Here is a 23,787-nt window from a genome sequence, read left to right on the forward strand (position 1 = left end):
ATGAGTCAAGTCAGTTCTTACAAAGTCTTGAGGATATCAAATCACCTGGTAGTTCTTGTAAGATTTCTGTTGATGGCTGTTTGAAAGACTTAGGCTGTTTTTCTGTTACTGTATAATGCAATATTGAGATTGGTTATTTTTAAAATCTTTGGTTTGGTCTGAATGTCTCTACAATCTGTTTAAACATGTTTTCTAAAGCCTTTATCTTTGGAATCATATTAATCAATTTTTAATGATAAAATAGAAATGACCAAAGAAATATTTATCAATGATGTTATGTAAATCCCATCAGCATTAATTATCATTTCATTTAATTGTTCCATTTCTAGAGCATCAATTGCAATATCAAGCAGAGACAAAAATTCCCCCATTGTAAAATGTTTCACATATTTAATGTGGGAAGAAACCCTTCTATTAACTAATTTGTCCTTAAGAAATCCCAACTGTATTATCAAGTCTGCTAACAATGAGATTCAGATGACTGTGTGGCAGCAGCCAGAAGAGTTTGCCAAGAGAAAGCCAAAACCCACAAGGAGAGGAAGAAGCAAAATATCCAGCCATCTGCATGGGCAAAGTGTTCAAAAGTGGCTAACTCTTGTCATTTTGGGAGTCAAAAAATACCTATGGAATTTGATGCAGAGTGTCTGCAACAAAAACTTAGCCAGAGAGTATAGAACCAGCCCAAATGAGGTAAAGACTCTGGCCAAATGCAAATCAGGCCTGAGCAGGGTACTGCAAGACCACAGGCAAGTGGCTTTTATGGGAATTCATGTTTCACAAGCTGTATGCCAGATGTTACTCAAATTCTACAAGGTCTTTTACTAAAAACCTGGAGCCAGTAATTAGGGTAAATACTAAAAGTTCAGAGAGACAAAAGAACAAGCCACCTTTTACAACTAGGACTCCTCAGCCTGAGAAGCTTTTCTCACCTGAAAGGTTTTAGATCTTATTTTCTTAACTCCATAGATGTGTTTTGCTACACCATATTAATTTTTGGGGTAAAAGGCACATTTGCTTCCCAAGCAAAGGCATGAGATCTGAAGTGTTGCGATTAAAAGTGTGTGCCACCACTGTCTGGCTCAATTTTTCTCTGAGATTGAGTCAATCTCATGTAGCCCAGGGTGACCTTGAGTTTACAGAGGTGCAGATGGATCTCTACCTCCTGAGAGATAGATTTAAAGGTGTGTGCTGCCATTACCTGAACTCTATGTCTAATCTAGTGGCGGGCTCTTTCATCTGATCTTTAGACAAGCTTTTTCATGGTACACAGTATATCACCACAGGCAGGAGTAACAAAAGTAAATTTGTTTTTAATAACAAATATTAAGGAGCAATAAAAACAGATAAACTGGATCACTCAAAAGAAATTGATATTAATATTATCATCCAGGAAAGAAAGTCCCCCATGTAAGTAGCAACACCAACAATTGATTAGTCTGTTGTAAAACAGTTTACTTTCTCATTATAAAATTCAATATTCCCCAGGAAGCTTCCTTACACAGCTGTCTCTGTTGTTCAGTAGTGCTGTTTCTCAAAGGTACCCTGTGCAACCATTCAACACATTCTTTTCATTTATTGCCATGGTTCTTTCTTTCCCAGGAAATAGTAACATAATTTGTGATAAAATATGTAATAAAACTATTGAGGCAATAATAACTTGAGGACTCAGGACAAGGGCTAGAATTCAAATCAATTCAATAAGAGATAAAATACAGGCCTTAGAACAGGTGGTGCAAGAGAAATTAATTTCCCAGCCTATTGAAGAATCAATCAGACCTTGGAATTCTCCTGTATCTGTTATTTTAAAGATACTTGGTAGGTGGAGAATGGTAACAGATATAAGAGCTTTTAAAAAGCTAATTAAGCCAGTGGGCTCTCTACAATCTGGAATACTTTGCCTTCTCTGTTACATAAAGGATGACCTCTTACAGTTATTGATGTAAAAAGCTGTTTCTTTCCACTGGACAATGAAACATCTAAAGGAAAAAGACAAAACATCCAAAAATGTCTCAAGGAAAAGAGTAATTGGCCAGTTGGTATATAGTATATCACATATTTAACAAGATAAAATATCATAAGTCTTCCTAAAAGTTTGTTTTAGCTGATTTCTACAAACATGTAATGCAAATAGTCTGTATGCAGTCCCAGTTCAATTAAAAGTTACAGCTATTTTTGGAGGTGGAGCATGGCACTCGCTTTTTCTAAACCCAAGCATGTTTGTTAAAAGAAAATGAAAAATCTCTGTAACAAGTCAGAAGAGAGTCTGGAAATGGGATAGGGAAAACAACAAGAAACTACTCTATTACCACTAATCTCATAATTCCTTGGTTTTATTTTGACTCTTTAAAGCTTTTCTTAATATATAACTTATATGTATATATTTTAAACCTTTGTCATGATATTATTGGTCATAGAGTATTATCTAATCCTAGAAAAAAGGCTTCATCTAGCTGCCTGTACATGATTTCATGCTTGAGTCTCTATCAGTTTTCTGCAGCATACCATGACCATACATAACAGTGATATTGAAGTCCAAAAATGATGATGGGGCCCCACAACAAAGATTCCATCAGAAAAATGATAATACCACTGAAATGATAAACACCACCAAAAGATCAGCTTTGGACTACAAAGTGCTCAGGATAATTTCAAGGTGTCTAGCTGAGATGATCCAGCCTCAGAGTCTACTTAAACAAGGACTTGAGAAATAATCTTTTATTATTTTAGACAAAAAGGGGAAATGTGATTATACATTGTACACCCCAATAAAACTTATCTGGGGATCAGAGGACAGAGCCAGGCACTAGATTATGAATATAGACTAGACAGTGATGACACACACTCTTCACTATCACTCAGGATACATAGATCTGTCAGGTTTTCTGTGCATTTAAGGCCACACTGGGAACAGAGTCAGATGTGGTGGAACATGTTTTTAATCCCAACACTTGAAATCTCATGCCTTTGCTTGGGAACTATACATGATTTTCATCCCAGGAAGTAAGATGCCAGGGCAGAAAAAGGGTATATAAGGCCTGAGTAAAGAAGAAGTCTCTCTCTTGAAGCTGAAGATTTTGTACAAGTAAGAACATGGCTGTCTTGTTCTGTTTCTCTGATCTTTCAACTTTTACCTCAATATTTGGCTCTGTTTTTTTTTTATTAATAAGACCATTTAGCAATTTGTATTACACACCTGTTAACTGACTTTTCAACAGTGAAAATTTAAGTACAGATTATAAGTAGCAGCAATGATAATATATCCAAAATTTTCTTTTCTTTTCTTTTTTTGAGACAGGGTTTCTCTGTGTAGCTTTGGTGCCTTTACTGGAACTCACTTTGGAGACCAGGCTGGCCTCGAACGCACAGAGATCTGCCTGGCTCTGCCTCCTGAGTGCTGGGTGCACCACCACCGCCCAGATAAATTTTCATCTCATTGTGTAAATTTAAGAAAATTTAAAATTTTCATGTCATTGTGTAAATTTAAGAAATTCATCCTATAGATCTGGAAATTTCAAGCACATACCCAAGAAAAAGTTTTTCCACTATGCACATTAGCTTTATTTTTTCCTCTAGTCTATATCTCTCCCATCAGATTTCTAATTATTTAAAAACTATAAACTGCTCCAAATTAAACACAACTACCCCTACACTTGCTGTAAACCATATAAACTTGACAATTTTGATGGAATTCCAAACTGGCCTTAGCCTCTGGCTATAACCAGAATTTTTATACTGCTCTAAAGCTCTCTCAAAACAGATGTCTCCAACCTTAACTCAACTCCTTCCTTCCAGTCTTTGATAAACACTCCAAACATCCAAGGTTCTGACAACACCATTGTAATTTCAGCCAAGAAGCAGTTACAGAACAGATTACATAGGCCTTCATCACCAAAAAACAGTCTGAAATGTCAGGGGCAAAAAAAATTCTTAGGACAAATGGCTAAATTGGTGCCTGTTAGCATACCAAAGTATGTGCTGGCCTCCATGCTCTCATGGCAAATACTATTACCAAGTTCACACAAGTATCCAGTATCCTGACTCTTCTCTGTTCTTCTCACCCCAGTCCCTATCCTGAACTTATCCAGGTCATAGACTTCTATTCCCTAGCCTCTCATTTATATATAAAACAGCCAATTTGACAATGCCCACTCTTGGCTCTCTTGATCTTCTTGGCCACTCTCTCATCTTATTCCGTTTTAGTCTTGCTTTCTTGATCCCCACTTAGTGTCCTGGCCTATTCTGCTGGCCATGTTCAGTCTACTACTTTCTCTCTCTGCTCTGGACTCTTCTAGATGATCCTAGGTATATTCTCCACCATACCTAAAATAAATAACTTCCCTCTAATCATAAAAAGGAAAGAAAATATTGCATTATTTCTCCATTCTGAACACCCATATTTTAACATAAGTGTGTCTATAGGACACCCAGGCCAAGAGGTGCTGTGTGGTAGGAGAAAGTACTAACGTGATTGAATGTATGGCACTTGGCAGTAGAGGAGCAAACACCAGTGTCCATGGAAGATTTTAAAATTTTAAGAATTTATTTCCATGGAAAAAGCCCTGGAGGAAAACCAGCCATTTTCTCCTGGAATACTTTATCAAAGTTTTCAGCTTGAGCTACTGTGAAGTGATTCTTCCAGTCCCCAGCCACACCTGGAAAATGTGAAGCAGACACAGAGATAGGTTAATGATGATTGTAAATCTGCTCTCATTCCTTTATTCACATGATCTTACCATCTGCTTAATTAGGACCACACAGTCAATAAAGTAGAACTAACAGTTACTCTATGGAGAACAATTCTTATGCTTTGAACAGTATGCAAACAGACTTGTATCTCTGTGTAAGTAATGTCAACCATTTCTTATACCAACATATCAACTCCACAATCTAACAACATGGACACTGGATCTATATTTTAATGTCCATATTATTTTTCCTTCTCACTAGACATGCTTCTATCATGCTATCGAGCCCAACAGAGTTTCATATCTCAATTAACCAAACACATTTTAATCGTTCTTTCTTCCTTTTAGGGTTTACTTATAACTGTTCTGCAAACCATGACACAAATTTTAACACACCCTTTAAAATTAATTCTATTTATGAATGCACATGCCTTCAGAGGTTGAAGGTATCAGATACCATGGAACTGGATATACACACAATGGTGATGTCCATATCAGTCATCTTGATATTTCCAACAGATACAAGAAACACAAAATACTGCCTGCTGAGAGCATCCCAGGATATCTGTTTTCAGTCAGTATGGAGTTTGCTAATGCATGAAGATGATTTCATTCCCAGTATTTTTTTTTTACCATACCTTGGTTCTCATAACCACATTCTAGAAGGTCTGTAGGTTTGGACTTAGATATCTCAAATAGTCTAAATTCTCACATTGTATTACGTGTTCGTTATCCATGAAGTACTGATGTGTTCCACACAGTCACTTCTTGTTCATCTGTTTCCTTATTTGTGTGATGGTGAACATCTCTTCCTATATTCTTTCCATGTAGATTTCTACAGGCCCTATCCTTGCTGTATTTTATTTCATAGCTGTGATACTTTGATGAATTTCCTCTTTTTAAACATTCTTGAAATATGCATCTAATATGTTTGAAGAGTAAAATATTTCTTAAATTATCAAAGGCTTCAATTATCAAAGTGTATCAGACATACAAAAACATTCACAGTATGGAATTATTGAAAGGATTAGTGAATGAGTAAGGAAGATAGTGGCCTGTTGTCATTTTGCTGATAAAGAAAAATTAGTCCTGGAAATCTTACCAGCAATATTGTGATGCATGTAGATTTGAAACCAAAAAGACTGACACTAGAAGTCATGTTTTTTCCTTACTAAAATACAATCTTTGTGTATCACATCAGTTAATTTTAAATGCCCAGTGGTACACATTAAAGGAAATATAATTATTGATACACAATAGTCAAATAATATACCATTACTTGCAATGTCTATAAGAGTGTCATCTATTAATACTGGAATCTATCACTGCCCATTGCTACTTTCAGCTTCATTATAATACTCATTATTGGAACAAGTTGCATTATTGTATCCCACAGCAATCTTGATCCTCATAAACCAGACTGGATGCTGAGCTACCAGACTCTCAGCAAATTCACTATGTCTGCCATATTGAATGAATCAGTCCAGATGAAAGAATCATGTTTGTGGAGGGGTATTCATGAAGTTCTCAGGCCAACCATCTCAAAATCTTGTGTACCTTTCATGCATGTATTTTTCTTCAGTGCTTCTTTCTAAAAACCACCTCAGACTCTGATGTGTCCAGGGTCAGTAAAACCTTAATGCATAATGGCTTAACTCCTGTTGGAAAGGAACTTCCTCCTAGTTTCAGAGGCTGCAGGTCTCATAAAATGTTGTTGTCCATACCCTCCTGGCTTTTTTGACCTGTAGATAGTGGGCTTCTCCATAGGACTTCCCTCTGTGTCTCAGATTAATATCATTTTTGTACACCAGAGAAAATGAGTACTGACTCAAGTACCATGTCTAGTACTTAGTACTACACTAAATATCTACTGTGAACTAATGGGTGTGAAACCTTTGAAGTTTGTCAAAAGACATTTCCTCCCATGTGTCTTGATTGTGACAATGTCTGTATAAAAGTTATATCAACTAAACAGAACATATCTCTGGTCTGTATTTCCTAAAATATCTAAATATTGAATCATAATGATGAAAATTGTTTGTTGAAATTTTTATTGAAGCTTCAAACTAAATTAATCCCATATAGCCGGATAAGTGAGTCTCCTATGTAAAGAGCAGCTCTTCAGAGTATCTCTCTAGACGCAAGAAAATGTATCTCTCTGGTGTCTTTAGAAAAGCAACCAAAGGACAACAAAAATAAGAAGAGATTATTCCTCTTGGTCAAAGCTAGTATAACATTTAACACAACTTTTCAAGCATTATGGTTAAGGATTAGGTATCTAATGGTAAGTAATGAAATTAATTTTAGAATTAACCTTTAATCTGCTCATACTTTCCATATTAAAAAAGGAATCAATCTAATGTTGGAATTAAGAAGATCAACATTTTCCTCATTCTTCTTATTCTTTTAAAAATGTTTCCCAACATATGCATCTCAGCAAATTCTGTACTGGAGTCATGAATAAGGTTGAGGGGTGTAATGAAGTTTGTCTACCCCTTCATTGACCTGGTGTCCTGTGGGATTCATGGCTTATAGTGAGTTTAATACAAGGAAAACAATTTCTCAGAATAAAAGTTATTTTCAAATGAAAAAGAAATGGGTGTCTTATATGATCACTATGATAATTAAACCACATATGACTTTAGAGCCATATCAGTTTTTGAAATAACTCCTATATATTTTCCTCCAAAAATATAATACATGAAAATTCCATGTTTTAGAAGAGACTAAACTAAAATCCCAATGGGGTTTCATTCTGGAAAAACATAGCTAGAAAAGAGGACATTACAGTTTACCTCATGTAATTTTATTCCAAATTCTAATTCATCTTCTCCAGTGTGTCTCAGATAAAACTTTCGTTAGTTTCAGTAGACTTTCTCTATTAAACAAGCCACCTTTTTGTTTTGGCATTTCATTTAAGCCACTTATGTACACATACTCTTTTATCTCTGCCAAATTGTTATTCATAACAGGAATCCAAAAATGGGCTATTTCTTCCCTTACTTGAGGTCTTCAGTTCTTGTACAGAGAACTCTATCTCCATAGAGTCTGGAGCACAGGAGTCTGAGGTTATGGGTCAATGAGAGTGGACCCTCTCATAGGCCTCAGTCCTTAGTGTATTGATGACCATTTTCTTGAGTTGACATTTTTGTGTGCCCAAATATAAGTATAATTTCCTCCTGTGAGGATACCAGGAGTACTGAATTAAATGCAATACACTAATGACTTTAACTTACTTATCTCTCTCTCTCTCTCCATATATATATATATATATATATATATATATATATATATATATATATATTCCTGATGTCCTTAGAGTCTTATGACCTTATCCTCACATGTAGGTTGGAGATTGACTGGAGATTAAGGCTGAAGCATGTAAATAATTGGAAGAGGAAAAGTAAACTCATAACTCTCCACTTCCTGCATTTATACCCAAGTTTTTAGTCATCCCCAAATACCTAACATCTAACTCATTCCTTCTTCAACCCTGAGTCCCATCTCACTAATTATTCACTAATTTGGTGTGGTGTAGTCTGGCAGTCACTCTTCTACTGCACAGCTATGAAACCATACACACAATTTGCTCATAGCACAGAGAGGTGGTACAGACATAGAGAAGATGTGTATTCCCATTCCAAAGGAGACAATTCAGAAAAAAGACAGTAACTATGATCGTGAAGCAATCCAAATTTAGCTTGGCAAATGCCATCATATTTTAACACTGGAGGATAATTCAATTAGTACTTATAAATTCTACTCTTAGCCTACCGTGGATCAGCAATCTTGACCTGTTGAACATCTTTGTCCAGCAGTGAATGGAAGTGTATTTTGTGGTTGTCATCATATATATATATATATATATATATATATATATATATATATATATTTGCTTCTTTCCATTAAACATTTTCTTTAGAGTTTAGGGCTATGATACAGAGAGCCTAACAAAAACTCACAAAAACATGTCTCTCATTTTACACTGAGGATATTGCACACAACCCTCTAAAACGCCAAGGTCATCTCCCAGATAAAAATCAATCTTTTCAGTGTTTCTGAAGTCCATGTCATCACCACAGAAGGATTCCTCTTGAAGGTATCTGAGAAACTATGATAGATTAGCAATGACTGTTGACACATTCACAACCATTTCTTAGAGTCTCATTGGAACAAAAAACCCTCCACTTATTCTTACATATTTTGGAACTAAAGAATTTCTTCACCTTTTCTCATGAGGACCAAACCATTAATATTCACATCTTTTCAGATGAGACTAAAATTAGACATTTTGTTTTCTTTCATGGCTTGGAAGGAGCTGTACTTGAGGACCAGATCTAGCTCATCTGGCTCCAGTTTCTTTCTTAGGAAGTCACATATCTTCCTTATGGTTCCCCTTGTATTCTAAAAGAAGAAACAAAACAAAAATGAGGTTAATAATTAGAGAGCTCTGAGTGAGCAGATGCAAAGAAGGTGACTACAGCTGGAAGATGGAAAAAGAGACATGAAGAATAAAATGGCACCACAAAATGAGAAATTCCATGGGGTTTAGGAAAGAAACAGGCTTTGTAAAGAGGGCAAGAGTCAAACACAGCATTTGCATATTTAGTTGGCTTGCAATATGACTGATCTCTGGCCCCTAAAATACAGAAGCTGTGATTTTTTATGGGGGAGTTGACATTAGATGAGTCTCATATAACTTAGGATGTCCTCAAATTTACTTTGTATTGAATGAAGACCATCAACTTCTGATCATCTTGTCTCTAAATGTCTATTGCTATATTCACAGGTGTATGCCAACCTACCTACTAAATGCAATGGGATGTGTATCTTGAGACAGTATGCTATGAAGGGAGTCCTATCTGGTCTGATGAAAATTGCTGTGGGGACCAGACTGACCTCCAACACAAAGAGGCTTTTTCCCTTAAGTGCAAGCATTAAAGGTGTGCACCATCATACCCAACCTGCCCCCAGAAGTTTAATGATACTTACAGAAATACTTCTCGAAAGCAGTCAAGGTGAATGAAGGCAATATGGACAAATAATTTGATGGAGGTTTATGTTTATGCCAAATGATACTTTTTCATATGGGTAACTGAGAATAACACAGATTTAAAACACTTTCACAAAAAATGTTCTCAAAAATTTTTACTTGGGACTACTGCCAATATTTGATTCTGTTTTGAATTATGATTTCATGCTTTTACTTAGATAGGCATCATATTCACAATCTTTTTACCTCAGACCCCCGGACTGGCATGATAACTGTGCACTGCTACAACTATCTCAATTCTAGGAGTTGGTCATAAGAATGCAAAATTTTGGAATAACAAAGACATTGCTTAGAATCCAAGCCCTACACATGGGCTCATACAGGAATTTTTGGCTCTAAACTTTTATTACATATTTTACCACAAATTCTGTTAATATTTAATATAAAGGTAAACAACCATGGCAATAACTGAAAATAGTGCATTGAATGGTTGCAAAGGAGACTTATGGGAAAATGAATTAGCATGCAGCAGAGGTGGGTAATGAAGTTTCCAGGGAAAAGTTGAATTTTATAATGAAGCATTCAAATATTTCTCAAAAGACAAAGAACACCTGGTGTCATCTCTCCCCCCAAATTCCCCAATATAATGTATATAACATAGGTCTTATTCTCCAAAGTTCCTTCTACCTACTCATTGCTTTCCCCTCACCTACAAATCAAGAAGACACTCCATAAGAAGCCACAGGTCACTCTGACCATGAAAGCAAGTAGGCTATCTAGAGATCCTCACCTCTACCTCTGTTATCTCAAGGCCAATCATTCAGTTTCATTCACAGCTTTATATCAAAATTTTGCTGTGGCCTGTCCTCACTCAGTACCCCCATTTCCAGGTGATTATCTATGCATTTCCTGTTGAAAACTCTGCTTTCTTCCATCCTGGTGTCCTTCCTATCACCACTCATAGGCCACCCCCTTTTCTAAGTGCCATGGAATGTTCCTGTACACTGTATAAATTATGCCCAGATTGGTTTAATGAAAAAGCTGACTGACACATAGCCAAGCAGGATATGGTTAGGCAATAAAACCAAATTATGGAGGAGGAAATGAAGGGCAGACTGGGAGTGAGCCACTAAAGAAGCAAGATGTTATAGCCAGTTGATGCCACAGGACATGTGGCACAACATAGATTAATAAATATAAGTTAATTTAAATGTAAGATCTAATTAGTAACAAGCTTGAGCTATTGGCTGAGCATTTTGAATTTAATATAAACCTCTGAGTGGTAATTTCAGAATTGGCATGTTGAAGAGAACTGTTGATTTACATATGGCAACCACCATGTATCCCACAGTGTGAGAGGTCTTAAAAAGGCTTCTAGACACACAAAAACAGAGCCAAGACCAGCATTATCATCCATGCTTCTCATGTGGGCCACTATACAGAGACACATTCCCTGGCTCTGCCATGTGGGCTTGAGCTGAAGCATGGCAAGTTATCACAGTTTCACACAGGATGAGGTGTTACAGAGAGGATTTTTTTGCCACATGGTAAGTGGCAAATTTATATTTTTTGTTCAAAAAGACAGAAAGTATTAGACATACACAATAAGGACATATTCAGATATAACGGCCTCTGAGTTGGTCGCAGCATGTTTGAAAAGTGTGTGTAGGCATGGGAGAGGAAAAGAAAGATTAGAAACAGTCATACACTTAAAATGATTTAAAAACAATTAAGCAAAATCCTTTAAAAAGAATTAGAATAATAAAAATTATTATAAGCCATATATAGATCAAAAAACACAGTCTAGATTCTATATTATGTTGTGTGTTGTGTTTAGATTTTTTGACTTTTAATGAGTGAATGATAATGTCTGAGAGTCATTTGATTGTGAAAGCTATTAAATTAAACCAATATATATATATATATATATTTAAAATTATCTTGAATTCAAAATTTAAGTCCAAAGGTATGTTAATTGGGGGAGAGGATATGCTTTTGTTTCCACAGAAAATAACAGCCTGTGGATTCATCCTGAGTCAAAGGAAATCAGGTTTGATCAAGAAAGATCCCCTAAAATCCTGACTACAGACATGAAAAAACAAACCTAAAGTAAATACAAGAAAAATGGTGTATAGTTTACCTGCTCCAACATGAAACAAAAAACCATTATTTCTGGCTAGTCTGCGTACAATGCATAGTTTATATTTTTAATCAAGGTATATATATATATATATATATATATATATATATATATATATATATCTCCTTTAATATTTCAGACCAAGAGGACAAAACAAAAATAAAAATGTTGAGGGTGATCCAACATCCAAAATAGCTTTAATATTGCTAGCTGTGATGATCTAGCCTCACAAAATATCTAGCCAAATCTTAACAATGATCCAGATTTCCTCAGAGTTTGTGAATGTTTACCAGAACCCACCAATCAGGAGGAAATAGTCTAGAAATCTATACATACTGTCCCAAAATATTGGTTATAATTTTTTTTCATTTAAGAAGGGTTGTTTACAAATTGAAATTGGTCATAATCTCTTCCTAAAAGAAGAAAGGGGATATGATATAGAAATGATGGGAAAAGTTTAGATTATTATGATGGGAAAAAAGAGTAGATTATGGAATATTTAATCCCCCCAAAAAACTATTAATCTCTACATATTTTATGTTGGAATGAAATTTACTTTATTTATACAAATTTAAAGTTACTTTTGTTGCAATGTATGTATACTACCACAGTTGCTTAAGGTAAATTTTATGCAACTCAATAATAAATGTAATATATAATTAAGCAATACAGATCCAGAGTCATCTATAATACTCAAATTTATAGTCTTGTTAGTTAGATGTTCTAGGTATACAATCATGTATTTTAAATAGATAGGCAATCTTCAAAACATTCAAAAAAGTAAGACATATGACGTTTTAAATGTTTTAATAATTTAAGCTTTTCATGAAAGTGAGATATGTCTGTCCTGGCAGCACCAATCTACTTCAGAATAGATAGTGAACATCAAAAAAACTGTATAGAGTTTTTTTATATGAATAATGCTAGCAATGTGGGCAAAGAAATGGTCTTTGCTTCAGTTGCTGGCAGTCACTGTAAAAACTGGATAGGGGAATACAACAAGTGGGGACAGCCAAACTTTGCCAAGACAAGGTAGGAATTCTTTCAGAATTCTCTGCCTCACAGTAAAGTCTGTAGGATATTCCAGGCCTGTACTCAATAGATGGATGCCCCATCATTGCAGAGGATCTTTGGGTGAGTGTTGAGATAGCCCGATGTCCCTGTCATTGAGTAATATTTCATTCTTCTGGGATTTGATGGAGTTGAAAAATAAATATCTATAGATAAATATTCCTTAGTTATAATGGAAAGAAATTTAGATACAAAACTTTAGACTAAGATAAGTTACATAATTATTTTATCTATTTTTGCTAAACCCAAATGGATTGAGTATTGATACTGTAAATCTTAATAACCTTTTCCATTTTACATAGCTTTACTATGTTAATGCTAAAACATTCCTATTAATTTAAACAAAAAAGAGAGAAACATTGTGGAATATTTCTATACCCTGTGTAAATTATGTTATGATTGGTTTAATACAGAAGCATATTCACCAATACCCTGGCTGGGTAAGGTTAGGAGGAAAAACTGAACTACAGAGGGGAAGAAGGACACAGTGGAGGGACACATCTGAGATGCCCAAGGAGCAAGGTGCTCGAGGACAGGTAAACCACAGGACCTGTGACAATACAAAGATGAATAAAAAGTGGGTTAATTTAAATGTAAAAGTGAGAATTCAAACAAAATTATTCAAAAGAGGTGGAGGATATTTTATACTTATTAAGGTAAAAATCCACCATGATGACATTTTAATTCTTAACATTTTTCTCCAATGCAAATGGCACACATATTTGTAAGAGAAATATGACTGACACTTAAATCAAATACCAAATCCCAAACACTTACAGTGGGACACTGCAGCAGCAAATTTCTACAAATGAACATGCCGTCCAGAAGGAAATTAAATGGATAAATAATGGAATTATCAAACATTATGGCACAAATGACCAGGACATACATCTATAGTACATTTCACCCAAACACAAAAGGTTATACTTGTTTCTCATTCCCTCATGGAACATTCTCCAAAATTAATCATATACTCAGTTACAAATCAATTATCCACAGATTAAAAAAAATTGAAATAACCCAGTATATAAAATGAGCCCACTGTGAGTAAAATTTGCATTTCAAAAACAAAAGAAACGATAAAAGCCGATAAAATCATGAAAACTGAAAAACCACCAACTGAATTAACAATGGGTCAAGAAAGAAAGAAATATAATAAACACTTCTTAGAATTCAATTAAAATAATTCCATGACCTACCAAAACTAATAGGACACAATTAAAACTGTGTTAAGAGAAGGCTCATATCACTTAGAAACTGATAGCATAAATTAGAGAATTCTCATACCAGAGAATTAACAGCACAATTAAAAGCTCTAGAACAATAATAAGCAGACACAAATACTACAAAAGAATTCAGCAAATAATCAAATAGAGGACTACAATCAATATAATAGAAACAAAATGAACAATGCAAACCATCAATGAAACATCAAGTTGGTTCTTTGAGGAAAAAACAACAAGGTAGACAAACATTTATCCAAACTTACTAAAAGGCAGAGAGAGACTATCCAAATTAACAACATCAGAAATGAAAAGAGAAACATAACAAGAGACACTTAGGATATTAAATAAATCATTGGGTCATACTTCAAAATGTGTACCACACAAGCTTAGAAAATCTAAAAGAAATGAACAACATTTGTATTAGATATTACTTACTGAAGTTATATGAAGTATGAAAAATTTTATATAGATCCCCAAGGAAATAGAAGCAGTCATTAAAAGTCTCCCAACCAATTGTAGCCAGGACTAGATTTTTTTAGTACATAGTTCTACCAGACATTCAAAGAAGAGCTACTACATATACTCCTCAAATTATTCTACAAGATAGAAATAGACGGGGTATTGTCAAATTATTCTATGAAGCCACAGTTACCTGATATCTGATCCACACAAAGAAGAAACAAAAATAGAATTACAGACCATTTTCTCTCATGAACATAGATGTAAAATACTCAATAAAGTACTCACAAACTGGATCCAAGAAAACAAAATGATAATCCACCCTGGTTAGGTGGGCTTCATCCCAGAGATGCAAGGATGATTCAACATATGAAAATCTGTTAATTTAATCAATCATATAGACAAATTGAAAGAAAAGCACCACAAGATCATCCTATTAGATGCAAAACAAAAATTCCTTTGAAAAACCGGAGCACCCCTTCATGATAAATATCTTGGAGAGATCAGGGATATGGGGACATACCTATACATACTAAAAGCAATATATTGAAAACACTAGCCAACATCAAATTTAATGGGGAGATAATCAAAGCAATTACACACACACACACACACACACACACACACACACACACACACACAAAACCCCAGGAGTGTGACAAGGCTTTCCATTCTTTCTATATCTACTTCACACAGTACTTGAAATGTTGTATACAAGAATATGACAATTTAAGGAGATTAATGGGAAACAAATTGTAATGGAAGTAAAAAAAAATACTATTTGCAGGTGATAAATTGGATACATAATCTAGCCCAAAAATTCTACCAAGGAGATCCAAAACTGATAAACATCTTGAGTGAAGTAGCTGGATACATTAATAACAAAAAAATTCACAGTCACCTTCGTATACACAAATGATAAATGTGGTGAGAAAGAAATCAGGAAAAGAACTTCCTTTACAATAGCTACAAGTAAGATAAAATATCTTGGTGTAACTGTAAGAAAGCAAATGAAAAACTGGTATGACAGGAACCTAAAGAATCTGAAGGAAGAAATTGGAGAAGATACTAAAACATGGAAATATATCCCATATTCATTGATCATCAGGATTAACATAGTAAAACTTGTCAGCTTATCAAAGCAATCTACAGGTTCAATGCAATACCTATCAAAATTCTAATACAATTCTTTACTGAACTTAAAATAAAAATACTCAACTTTGTATGGATAAATTTAAAAAAGTAGGATGGCTAAAACATTCCTGGACAAGAAATTAATGTCCAGAGATAAAACTCTCCCTGATTTAAAGCTGTACCACAAAGTTCTAGTAATAAAACTCATATGCTATTGGCATAAAAACAGAGAGATTGTACTTTTGAATAAGATCAAGGACCCAGAAATAAATACACACACCTGTGGACATTTGATTTTTGACAAAGAAGCCAATATTACACAATGGAAAAAACAGCATTTTTAGCAAATGGTGCTGGTAAAACTGGATGTTTGCATGTATAATAATACAAAAAATGCATATTTATCATTGTACAAAAATCAAGTCCAAGGAGATCAAAGACATTAACATAAATCCAGATACACTTAACCTGATAAAAGAGAAAGTGGGATACAGGCTTGAACACAATGAAACAAGAGAAAACTTCCTGAGCAGAATACTAATTGAGCAGGCACTAACACTGAAATTAACAAATGGGATGTTATAAAACTGAAGCGCTTGTGTAAGGCAAAGGAAATTCTCAATAGGACAAAGGGCCATTCACAGAATGGGAAAAGATTTTAACCAGTTCTACATTTGACATAGGCGTGATACCTAAAACATATAAAGAACACAAAAAACTAGATATCAATAACATAACTAATCCAATTCAAAAATGAAGTGCAGATCTACACAGAGAATTCTCAACAGGGGAGTATCAAATGGCTGAGAAATAGTCAAAGAAATATTCAAATTCTTAGCCATCATTGAACTGCAATTAAAAACAACACTGAAATTTTATCTTACCCCTGCCAGAATGGCTAAGATGAAAATTACCATTGACAGATTTATGATGAAGAGCACATAGAAAAAGGGGAATGTTCCTCCACTGCTGGTGGGAGTGTAAACTTATATAGCCACTTTGGAAATAAATATGGCAGTTTCTAAGAAATTTGGGAATAGATCTACCTCAAGACACAGTTATACCATACTAACCCTGGGCATATGTCCAAAAGAACACTCCATATCACAGGACACTTGTACTATTATGTTTACAGAAGCTTTACTTTTAATAGTCAGAAACTGTAAATAAACCCAATAGAAAAATGGATACAGAAAATCTGGTATATTTATATAATGGAGTATTACTCAGCTGTTAAAAACAATGACATCATTAAATTTGAAGGCAAACTGATGGATGTAGAAAAGATGGTCATGATTAAGGCAATTCTGACCCAGAAATACAAGTATGGTATGTACTCAATCATAAGTGACTATTACATCAGAAGTAAAGGAGAACCAAGCTACAACTGACAGACCAAGAGAAACTAAATAACTAGTTTATGCCCAAGGGGGTATGCATGAATTTCACTGTGAGGAAGTAACATGAACATTGCTAGTGCATGGGGGAGGGACTTAGAAGGGAGAATGCAAATGGGAACAGGAAGGATCATGTGTGAGGAGGATGGGTTGAGATAGAATTAGGAGAGACAATAGAATATGAGGGCATCTCTGTAAATTTAATGGTCTTATTATTAAATAAAAAACACAGAGCCAAATGCAGAATTAAAAGCCCAAGAGGTTCGAGCAGTTGTAAGAGCTGTGACTTAAAACCACCTTCTTACCCTTCCTGGCGCTGTTTTCCTTCCCCTCAGCAAATGACCTATTTCCTGTGTATCTGTGTTTTTATTGACTTTCTGTTCTGCCTTCTCATTGGTTGTAAACCCAACTACATGCCCTCCTCATCACTGCTTGTCTATACTGACCCTCAGGTATTCTATGGCTGGTGTTGTGATTAAAGGCATGTGTCTCCATACTAGCTGTATCCTTGTACACACAGAGATCTGTCTGTCATGTGATCTGGACTAAAGGTGTGTGCCACCACCACCCCACTCTAAGGACAGAATGATAGGGACAGAGACACAAAGTCAAGATTCTGATCAAGGTGAAACTTTATTTTTCTCCAGGAGGGTTTATATAGTTCCTGCAGGGTGGGGGGAGCAGGAAGCTATTATCTGCATAGGGTGGGGCAAGCCAACACAGCTCCAGGATGTTTGCATAGGATGTTTATGCAGGATGTTGATGGGGTGAAAAGGTCAAGGGCTCTGACTCAATGTCCTTTTGCTAGGCAACCTGTCCATAAGATGTTCTAGTTCCGTGTCTTATCAGGGGTCTGTATTTTTCCACTAACTAGAGATTCTGTCCTTGTCCCTGACAATGAACTATGAACCAATAGCTGACAAGCCCCCAACAGGTCAGGCCCTCTGGATAAGTAAGACAGTTGATTAGCTTGATCTGTTTTGAAGGCATCCAGGCAGTGGGACTGGGACCTGTCCTCAGTGCACGAGGTGGTTGTGTGGAACCTGGAACTTATATAGGGACACTTGGCTCAGCCTGAGAGGAGCGACTGGACCTGCCTGGACTGAATCTACCAAGTTGAATTCAATTCCCAAGGGAGTCTTTGCCCTGGAGGAGATGGGAATGGGGAGTGGGCTGGGAGGAAGGTGTGGTGGGGTCAAGTGGGAGGGGAAAGAACAAGGGAATCCATGGCTGATATGTAAAATTAAATTAATTATATACAAAAAAGACTGCTTCTCCTTAACTAAATTTTTAACGAATTCTAACAGTGGACAAGTATCTTTTCTAACTGACTGTTTACTCTGCACTATTTTGTTTTGCTCAGTAAAAAGTACATTTGATATCTTTATCATTGGTATATAAATGTGTAAATGATGGTTACATTTCACATAATACTTTCAAACTACTTAAATTTTAGAGTTGCTAATCAAATGAGAATACTTTTTTGCTTATATGCTTGGTTTCATTATTATGTGCATATCATTAGAGGGAAGGATTTTTAATTTCATGAAAATAAAATAGAAAAATGAACTTCAAAATTATTTTCCTTTGTTGTCTTTTGAAACAAGGTCTCTTGTACTCATGGTTGGCCTCAAAAACACCAGGCAACCAAGGATGACCTGTAGTTCTGAATCAGTCTCTACCTCTCAGTGCAAGGTTTACAATCATGTGACACCTTGCCAAGATAAGAATTTTTTTTAATTTTTAAAGTAAGAGATATTTGTGACACACACATATTACTCAAACATATTTATGACTTTCAGTGGGATATTTCAATGAAATGAAACCTGCAAAATAACATAAGGGTGTGGCCTATCAGAATATTTCGATATATTTCATTACTTAGTGTTGACACATTTTAGTTATTCTCTTCTAAGAGTATTGAAATTTCCAGTGTCTTCTAGCTCACCATGCAGAAACCCTCAGTACTTCAGAGCACAGGACACCTTCCTCCTGAAAGATTGCATGCCTTTGTCCCTCTTCTTTTCATCAAAGGGAGATGGCAGACATTTCGGCACACCAGTGGTATGACATTGTTTACCCCTTTCCCACTACCACTGGGTTATCAGCTGTATCAAAATTGTTGCATAGACAGAATTGAAACACCACTAGGACAAGTTTCAGCTTTACCAACTTCTTCAGGGTCAAGTAGGGTGGACTAGGAGGCTGGAGAGTAAATGACAGACCACCTTAACAAAGAAATAGGGTATAATCTCACATTTAGTGACTCTTCATGATTCTACCAGTGATAGAGAAGGTGGAATAGGGATACTAAACAATGTGGGGTGCTGCATGGGATGAACTGCAAAAGGATTTTGTGATTGCTGTAAGAATGACAGTTACCTTTTTCATGTCTTCATAGCTCAGTAACAGGAAGTTGTCATTTTCTCTCATAGAGAGCCGGTCACGGGTGTGCTCAAACACCATATGATCCATATGAAACTGTGTGAAAGAGGAAGGTAATTATTGATTACAAAGAATAAAATTGAGCTCTGCCTATTATTATTCACTTTTCACAAATAGCAGACAACTTTGCTAAGAAAAACAAAACCAGTATTTACTACATTTAATGTGATATTTCATGTAGCCATGTCAGAGGAGCAGTAGATGGCAACTGAAGATCAGTAGGTTGGTCCACCAGGAAAGAAAGTTCTAATGGGTGAGTCTCACATAGTTAAGGCCCCAAAGACTTTGGATCTAGAATGTCTTCTTCTAATGTTGCACCTTAACATTTATGCCACTGCTATTTTCCTATGATATCTAGCATGGTGTGAATGCATGTGGGAAGATCCCCACTTCCCTTAATTTATTATGTCTATCTCCCAGAAATATCCCATTCTACTGTGCATTTTTATTTGTGGATTATTATAAAAGTGATTTAATCCTAAGCTATTCTGTTTAAAACAATGATTTTCTACAAAATAATAATGTTAGTTCAAATGGGATTTTGGTGATTTGTGTTCTTTAATAAATATAGTAATTGATTATGATAGAGTTTAGTTTAGTGGGGAAACTAATAAAGTCAAAAGCAAGATATGGTGTTTCCCCTGCCCATGATAAATCATGGGCTGCAGAGGATAGAAAACAAGAACAAGGAATTTTCACATACCTAGTTTCTTTTGAGGTTCCATATGGATTGTGGCTTAGGTTGATGATTAAGAAAAACAATTGTCATTCTGTAGGCTGTCGCTAAACAGGACCCCAAGAGAGACACAAGGATTGCCCAATGATTGAGAAATGGCTGATATCTACATGAACAACCTGGACATGAGTGGGAGTAATGAAGGGCGAGGGTTGAGAGAAAGAGAGCGGGAGATCTCAGCTGGATCAAGAACAGAGAGGGATAACAAGGAATAGGAGATCATGGTAAATGAAGACCACATGAGAAAAGGAAGAAACAAAGCGCTAAAGAGGCCCACAGAAATCCACAAAGATACCCCCACAAAAGACTGCTGGCAATGGTTGAGAGACAGTCGGGACTGACCTACTCTGGTGACGGGATGGCCAAACACCCTAAATAGTTGTGCCAGTAACCCTATCCAAGGACTGAGGGATTTGGATGCAGACATCCATGGCTACGCCCCAGGTGGAGCACCGGGAGTCTAATTGGCGAGAAAGAGGAGGGTTTATATGAGCAAGAATTGTTGAAACCAAGGTTGGATAAAGCACAGGGACAAATAACGAAATGAATGGAAACACATGAACTATGAACCGAAGACTGAGGGGGCCCCAACTGGATCAGGTCCTCTGAATAGGTGAGACAGTTGATTGGCTTGATCTGTTTGGGAGGCATCTAGGCAATGGTACCAGGTCCTGTGCTCACTGCATGAGTTAGCTGTTTGAAACCAGTGACTTATGCAGGGACGCTTGGCTCAGTCTGGGAGGAGGGGACTTGACCTGCCTGGACTGAGTCTACCAGGTCGATCTCAGTCCTCTGGGGTGGCATTGATCTGGAGGTGGTGGGAATGGGGGGTGGGCTGGGGGGAAGGGGAGGGAGGCAGGAATGGGGAGAACAAGGGAATCTGTGGCTGTTATGTAGAACTGAATGGTATTGTAAAAGAAAAGAAAAGAAAAGAAAGAATTATCCAAAATTTGAAAATGGGGAAGAATTTTCTCCACTTTCTCTCATATGTAGCTAGGCTTGATTAGACTCTCAAAGGGACAGCTTTACAATGCTGGAAAGAAACATGATAGGAAAGAAATTTCTGAATGACAAATATAAACTCTCTTCTTGGTTTTGGGAAAAAAAATTTACCTTTGGAGGTTAACTAGATTTAGAACAAAACCATTAAGTCTAATGCAATTTTATTATATTGTCCTTGACTAATTACTTAACCTAAGTATAACTAGTGTTAACATAGTATTTACTATGTCAGTTAATAAGTAAAATCAAATACTTTGAAAATTCTCATCATATAATATTTTTATATAAATTCTAAAAAAATTAGGAATTTATTCACAACTGAATGAAAATATTGCTGTGGAACTGATGCTATGAAATAATTCTTTAAGCACTTCAGTTTTATTGGGGTCTGATATATGGATGTTGAATTCATGCTCCAAATGAAAGACAATTGAAATAGAAAGATCGAGGATCTTACTGTAAGATTTGAAATTTTTGGATGTGTCATGTTGCTTTGATATGTGTATGGGCACGCACGTGTGTGTGTGTGTGTGTGTGTGTGTGTGTGTGTGTGTGTATGTGTGTGTGTGTGTGCTCATGCATGCATTTCTTGAGTTTTTGCATTGGGATTTTAACATCTGACTTAAATATTTGGGTTTTTCTTTTTTTGTTTTAAAATCACCTATATTATTTTAGTAGAAGTATATGTAGCGTTTTAATGTTGCATTAGAGTTGAGGTGATATTTTTGTTCATTGTACTATATTTAAGTATATAACTATAATTAATATTAACTTAGTTTAGAAAATCAAAATTTTCTACTTTACTTGCTTTTAAAAGTTTCTTTTTTGAAATTTTATACTTTTATTTATTTATTTCTTGTGTGTATGAGTGTTTCTTTTCTCCATGTATATCTGTGCACTACATGTGTGCCTAGCACCACTAGAAATCATCAAAGGGCATCAAAGTCCATGTAATTGGAATTATAGATGTGTTTGAGACAATATATAAGTGCTGGAAATTGAAACCAGAGCCTATATAAAGGCAATGCTATTGACCATTAAAAAAAAAATCTCTAAAAAAGAGAAATGTTCAGACCCGATGAGTTTTTCCAGACTTTCACAGAACACAAAGATTATTGAACTGTTACATAAAAGAAGGAAAATAAGGCTCATTACCAAAGTATTTTTTGAAGTATCATCAGATCAGACAAATATTCAACAACAAAAATATCCTCTCTACAAAGATCTATGATTAACATAGATTCAAAGTTTCGCAATAAAATACTTTGTTAACATATTCAGGAACTTATCGAAGGATAGTAAAATGGCTGAACAGGTAAAGTTGTTTATTGCCAAACCTGAAGACCTAAATCCACATGGTCAAAAAAAGAACACATACTTGTTATTTTTTCTCTGGTTTCCTCCTGCACATTTGGGTATACATGGACCCACACACACTATATATATATGCACAAGTACACACACACACACACACACACACAGACACACACTATATCAAATCAACCATTCACCATGATAAAGTTGACTTTACTCCAGAGACTCAGTGAAGGGCTGATTAATACACAAACATCAATCAATATAAATTACATAGTATAAATGGACTCAAGAAAGAAAACCCCTTGTAATCTGTGTAGATACAGAAAAGAATTTTTGATAAATTTTATTCTTCTCTCATGTATAAAATGCCAAAGAACTTAGAATAGAAGGAACATTGTATTGGCCATATGTAGGAAAACTGTAGCTAATATTCCACTAGGTAGGGGGGAATCCAATATATTTCCAGTACAAGCAAGAAGAAAATGAAGTGACTTCCACCACTCTTTTTAAACATGGTACCAAATTCTAAGATAGAAAAAAAGATAAATGAACAAATAAAAGCTGTATAAATAAGAAAAAATCAAGTCAAAGTACCTATTCTTGAGTGATACATCTCTATCAGTGCAAGACTGAAAGTGTTTACCAGAATACATTTAGATCTGATAAAGACTTTTAACAAAGTGACAGGTACAAAATTATCAAACAAACATAAATAGTTTTCTCTATACCAATGATGAACAAATTGAGAAACAATTCAGAATCATCAGTCTGTTAACAAATGTCTAAAGAAAATACCTCAGAATAAATCTAAACGAGTGTGCTGACTTGTAAAAATGTCCCATATAATGTTCAGGTTTGAATACTTGGTTCACAGATGGTGTATCTTATGGGAAGATCAGCAAGCATGAACTTGTTGGAGGAAATATGTCACTGGGTTTGGATTTAAGTTTTCAAGGACTAGCACTGTTTCAAGTGCTCTCCTTCTGCCTCCTGTTTGTGGGTTGAGGTGTGAGATCTCAGGTGTTACCCCCATGCCATGCCTGTCTCCCTGGTGTCATGCTTCCTGTAATGGTAATAATTGACTCTTATCGCTCTGGAATCATAAGTTCCAAACAAAGCTTTCCTTCAATACGTTGCCTTGTTCATGGTGTTTTATCACAGCAATAGAAAAGTAATGAATAC

General features: G+C 35.6%; 1 long non-coding RNA gene across 1 annotated transcript; it reads right to left on the minus strand.

Annotated features, from left to right (window-relative positions):
- Positions 1-4,521: 4,521 nt before the first annotated feature.
- LOC102911904 (uncharacterized) lies at positions 4,522-19,577 on the minus strand. The gene is made up of 3 exons (XR_013051144.1): positions 19,488-19,577; positions 8,912-9,089; positions 4,522-4,652 (listed from the first exon to the last, which is right to left on the minus strand). It is a non-coding gene; the product is annotated as an uncharacterized LOC102911904 (long non-coding RNA).
- Positions 19,578-23,787: the final 4,210 nt, after the last annotated feature.

This window comes from Peromyscus maniculatus, chromosome 1 (assembly GCF_049852395.1).
Source record: "Peromyscus maniculatus bairdii isolate BWxNUB_F1_BW_parent chromosome 1, HU_Pman_BW_mat_3.1, whole genome shotgun sequence".
NCBI classification, from domain to species: domain Eukaryota; kingdom Metazoa; phylum Chordata; class Mammalia; order Rodentia; family Cricetidae; genus Peromyscus; species Peromyscus maniculatus.